The sequence below is a fragment of the Xyrauchen texanus genome, chromosome 13, assembly GCF_025860055.1.
Source record: "Xyrauchen texanus isolate HMW12.3.18 chromosome 13, RBS_HiC_50CHRs, whole genome shotgun sequence".
NCBI classification, from domain to species: domain Eukaryota; kingdom Metazoa; phylum Chordata; class Actinopteri; order Cypriniformes; family Catostomidae; genus Xyrauchen; species Xyrauchen texanus.
The window spans coordinates 42,206,072-42,211,956 of record NC_068288.1 but is presented as its reverse complement, the minus strand read 5'-3'; the positions used below and the strand labels follow the sequence as shown (position 1 = coordinate 42,211,956).

Here is a 5,885-nt window from a genome sequence, read left to right as displayed (position 1 = left end):
GCATGTACATATTAATAAAAACAATTGTTTTTATCAATTTTATTCCCTATTTTTTTTTTTTTTTACACCAGAAGTAAACTAATTTAATTTTTCTCTTATGCTGAACTCACTAAAGTTTGTCCAAAAAATACAGGTTGAACAGCTGGCTCACTGGTGCAATCATAACAACCTGGAGCTGAACATACTCAAAACAGTGGAGATGCCCTCCGAGGCGGTTGAAAAAGGGGCCAGCGAGCCCTCCATGGTGGGGCTACAGTGCACCCATTGCCTGCAGCTGAGACAGGGAATTCAGAAGCTGCCCCTGAGACTGGGCCCACCTTTGACCTGTGGCCGAAACGGAGGAGCCACCCTTTTGCTTTAATGACAGCATGCACTTGAGCTGGCATAGACTAAAAAAGCATTGTTAGACGTTGTTCAAAGCCCGATTGTCCGTGTTATCCAGCATGATTTGATAATGTTGCGAGGAAAATTTTGTGTGCAACAGTGGAAGCCTGCAAGGAAATCTATTTTTTAATTAATTGTAAGCAAATTGCACAAGATGTTCAATGTACAAAATATTTTAAATGTTTGGAGTTTTACAGTTTGAGTGTATGCTGTCAGTTAAAATGGCACATACACAATATGTAGAAATTGCAAGTACAACCCCAACATTATTTATACCATGATCAATGGAAACATGGGTAAATGCTTCACACTGCAACCCCTCCTATGTTCAAGCCAAATCTATGCCCTTGGTTTAAACCCTCCAAAAATTGGCCCAATCACTTCCATTGTAAGTGCCTCACTGTAACCATGGGAATCATGGATTCTTGGATTTAGCAAAATTCCTTGAATGTGAATTAAACCAATGTTTCCGGCAAAACATTCTTACCATTACAAATCTTGAATTAAATTGAACTGGTTCTTGTAATCAGACAGCAGTCATTGTTTATCACAGGTGCAGTTTAAGAAGGTTTTGCTCTACTATTTCATGGGTGGCATTTGGTCCCAGCGAGACAAGAAGGGGAAAGAGCACCTGGCCCCATTTTTCGGGCCACTGTTGCTCAGTTTAACAGCATAGCCAATGCTATCATCGCCACCTGCCTGAGTAACAGTTCTTTGACACCCTTTCAGAGAGCAAAGCTCATAGAGCACTGGACATAAGTTGCCAATGTGAGGCACCACACTCAATTACTTTGTTTTAGGAACTAATGACTTGCTGTTGTATCTTAAAGGCTTCTTTTATAAACAATCCGTCTAAACTGTAAGTGTTTTACTGTCTCAGTTCATGAATATTTGTTTGTATATCTTGACATCAGAGGTGCCGTATCTTCAAGAGATTCTCCTCTCTGAAAGCCATCCTGTCAGCCCTCCAGAGCAACGCCATCCATCGACTGCAGAAGACCTGGATTGAGGTGTCCAGGAAAAAGTCTGTCAACACTGAGTCAGAGTTCAAAGAGTTTTTTTTCATGGCAACCAGATATCTGCATAGCAGAACTTGGCCTTTTGAAATCCAACTTAAAAGTTGACTTGAAACTGATATCTTCACAGGAGGGCACCTCAAAAACAGCCATCTTCAAGATGAACAAAGGAGCCCAAAGAAAACACCGGCAGCAAAGAGAAATGGTATGTACAGGTGAAACTCGAAAAATTAGAATATCGTGCAAAAGTTCATTAATTTCAGTAATTCAACTTAAAAGGTGAAACTAATATATTATATAGACTCATTACAAGCAAAGTAAGATATTTCAAGCCTTTATTTGATATAATTTTGATGATTATGGCTTACAGCTTATGAAAACCCCAAATTCAGAATCTCAGAAAATTAGAATATTGTGAAAAGGTTCAGTATTGTAGGCTCAAAGTGTCACACTCTAATCAGCTAAACACCTGCAAAGGGTTCCTGAGCCTTTAAATGGTCTCTCAGTCTGGTTCAGTTGAATTCACAATCATGGGGAAGACTGCTGACCTGACAGTTGTGCAGAAAACCATCATTGACACCCTCCACAAGGAGGGAAAGCCTCAAAAGGTAATTGCAAAAGAAGTTGGATGTTCTCAAAGTGCTGTATCAAAGCACATTAATAGAAAGTTAAGTGGAAGGGAAAAGTGTGGAAGAAAAAGGTGCACAAGCAGCAGGGATGACCGTAGCCTGGAGAGGATTGTCAGGAAAAGGCCATTCAAATGTGTGGGGGAGCTTCACAAGGAGTGGACTGAGGCTGGAGTTACGGCATCAAGAGCCACCACACACAGACGGGTCCTGGACATGGGATTCAAATGTCAAACGTCTTACCTGGGCTAAAGAAAAAAAGAACTGGTCTGTTGCTCAGTGGTCCAAAATCCTCTTTTCTGATGAGAGCAAATTTTGCATCTCATTTGGAAACCAAGGTCCCAGAGTCTGGAGGAAGAATGGAGAGGCACACAATCCAAGATGCTTGAAGTCCAGTGTGAAGTTTCCACAGTCTGTGTTGGTTTGGGGAGCCATGTCATCGGCTGGTGTTGGTCCACTGTGCTTTATTACGTCCAGAGTCAACGCAGCCGTCTACCTGGACATTTTAGAGCACTTCATGCTTCCTTCAGCAGACAAGCTTTATGGAGATGCTGACTTCATTTTCCAGCAGGACTTGGCACCTGCCCACACTGCCAAAAGTACCAAAACCTGGTTCAATGACCATGGTATTACTGTGCTTGATTGGCCAGCAAACTCGCCTGACCTTGAACCCCATAGAGAATCTATGGGGCATTGCTAAGAGAAAGATGGGAGACATGAGACCAAACAATGCAGAAGAGCTGAAGGCCGCTATTGAAGCATCTTGGTCTTCCATAACACCTCAGCAGTGCCACAGGCTGATAGCATCCATGCCACGCCGCATTGAGGCAGTAATTAATGCAAAAGGGGCCCAAACCAAGTACTGAGTACATATGCATGATTATACTTTTCAGAGGGCCGACATTTCTGTATTTAAAATCCTTTTTTTTATTGATTTCATGTAATATTCTAATTTTCTGAGATTCTGAATTTGGGGTTTTCATAAGCTGTAAGACATAATCATCAAAATTATATCAAATAAAAGCTTGAAATATCTTACTTTGCTTGTAATGAGTCTATATAATATATTAGTTTCACCTTTTAAGTTGAATTACTGAAATTAATGAACTTTTGCACGATATTCTAATTTTTCAAGTTTCACCTGTACAAGAAAGTTGTCAGTAAAGTGGTGTGGTGGTCGCGTAGTGGGTTAAAGCGCAGAACTGGCAAGCAGAAGGTTGCTGGTTTGCTCCCCACAGTCACCATTATTGTGTTCTTGAGCAAGACACTTAACTCCAGGTTGCTCCAGGGCAATTGTCCCTGTAATAAATGCACTGTAAGTCGTTTTGTATCTGCCAAATGCATAAATGTAAAGTGATGTCAGATTAACATGACAACAGGAAGTCAGACCTGTATCTTTATTTTATGTAACTCAAAGTCCAGTGCAACCGAGCTTCTATCTGTTCCTCTTCCAAAGTATTTGCACTTTCTAAATAGTCTTTTGTCATTTGCCCTGCATTAATATGCATTTTAATGAGCTTTAAACTCATCTTTCTTTATTTTTATAATAAGAATAATTTTTCATAAATTGCCCAGCTCTCTTAGGCATCCACCTCCTTATCTTAAATAAGCTTGGAACAGTCAAGTCAAGGCAAGTGGTTTTTATTGTCGTTTCAACCATATACAGTTAGTACAGTACACAGCAAAACGAGACAACGTTCTTCCAGGACCATGGTGCTACATAAAAACAACATAGGACAAACACAGCACCACATGAGACTACACAACTAAATAACATACCTATATATACTCTGGCTTCAGCTCCACCTCCTCAACTTTAGTCTCCATCTCCACCGGGCAGACCTCCCAGATTTCCAATCTCTACCTCTTCCTCTCCGTCAATGCCCTTGTACAACCAGCAGGTGAGCGACTTCAGCACCATCAGGGTCAACCTTGATGTAGACCATGGCAGTGTGTACAAGAGCATCCTGGTGAGTGAGAGACATAAGATCTGCATCATGTGATGTGAAGAACAGCCTTGCAGTATTTTCCATATCTTTGCATAATTCATCTTGAGATGAAACTGAACATGTACTTCAGGTGACCTGTCAAGACAAAACACCTTGTGTCATCAGGAGAATCATGGACCGACAGAGTGAGAAGTCAGAGGACTATGAACTGTTACAGAGAGCCTCAAAATAGCAAGGTAAAGAACATAAGTGGAGAGTGTGTTTAGTTTACAGTGAGACAGACTGACATTTACATTTTTGTTCTACTTTAACCCACAGAAGTCAGAATGACAGAAAAAGGAAATGTCTTTTATTCCATGAAAGCATCTGGCAATTATGACTTCTTACTGAGGAAATGCGGTGCTCTCTAGACCTGCCACTAACTCATCAGCCCAGTTTAATCCTCAAGGGCGTTTCCTCACATTTTACATTGATAACAACCTTACTCAAAAAGCACTCTTTTCCAATTGTCCAAATTAACATTTAGTAAATATTAGTCTCATTAGACAAATCTCTGTCATGTAGGATACGTCCAGCAAAAGGCGTTTGGAATTCCCACTTCTTATATTAAATTGGATGAAGTTGTCTTGGTTTCTCTAAGAAATTATTTCACCAATAATATATGAGATAGTTACTTGCAATGTTTTGCATCTTAAACAGTGGGTGCATTGCTCACCCTTTTTTGTTGTTTTGGCGTGTCTGAAATGTTCTTTAAGGAAAATGCCAGTGTTGAGATCACTTTAGACCCTTAGAAAACACATTTGTTATGTTCTTAATTTATTAACATTTCAGGGAAATATTACATCCTCAAATGTGGATGGTCAAAGCTACCCAAGTTTGTTCCAAAATAGTTCAATAAATTTGAATAGTTCAATGAAATTTATGAAATCTTGAATTGTGTAAGGAACACCAAAGTAAAGAAGCATCTGGACTACTATTAAGCCATACATTTCTACCCTTTTTTAGAGACTCTTGTGCCTGAATTCATTGCTTATCATAGGATATTTGTCTTAATACCCCTATTCATTTAGAATGGACTTTAAATATTACTTATCAGTGTCCTTATAAACATTGTCTTAATAACATTGTCTTCCCTATCCCGAGGCACATTAACCAGCTCTGACTGGGGGACCCCGAGGCGTTCCCAGGCCAGTGTGGAGATGTAATCTCTCCACCTAATCCTGGGTCTTCCCCGAGGCCTCCTCCCAGCTGGACGTGCCTGAAACACCTTCCTAGGGAGGCGCCCAGGGGGCATCCTTACCAGATGCCCAAAACACCTCAACTGACTGCTTTCGATGCAAAGGAGCAGCGGCTCTACTCCGAGCTCCTCAGGGATGACTGAGCTCCTCACCCAATCTCTAAGGGAGAAGCCCGCCACCCTTCTGAGGAAACCCATTTCGGCCACTTGTAGTCGCGACCTAGTTCTTTCGGTCATGACCCAGCCTTCAGGACCATAGGTGAGGGTAGGAATGAAAATTGACCTGGTAGGTGAAGAGCTTTGCCTTCCGGCTCAGCTCTCTTTTCTTGACAACAGTGCGATAGAGCGAGTGCAATACCACCTCCACTGCACCAATTCTCCGGCCAACCTCCCGCTCCAATGTCCCCTCACTCGTGAACAAGACCCGGAGGTACTTGAACTCCTTCACTTTGGGCAATATCTCCTTCCCTACCTGGAGTACGCACTCCATCGGTTTCCTGCTGAGAATCATGGCCTCAGATTTAGAGATTCAGATTCAATTTAAAAGTGTTTTACATATTTAATAGAATAAATAAAGGAGGAAATAGTGTTATGTCATGTTAGGCGTAACATGTACAGTCCGTGGTTTGGTATCTTCAAGGAATAGTTCACCCAAATATTAAAATTCTTTCAT

General features: G+C 41.2%; 1 pseudogene; it reads left to right on the top strand.

The window, feature by feature from the left end:
• Positions 1 to 3,906: 3,906 nt before the first annotated feature.
• On the top strand, positions 3,907 to 4,385 carry LOC127653779 (ral guanine nucleotide dissociation stimulator-like; annotated as a pseudogene).
• The last annotated feature ends 1,500 nt before the right edge of the window (positions 4,386 to 5,885 follow it).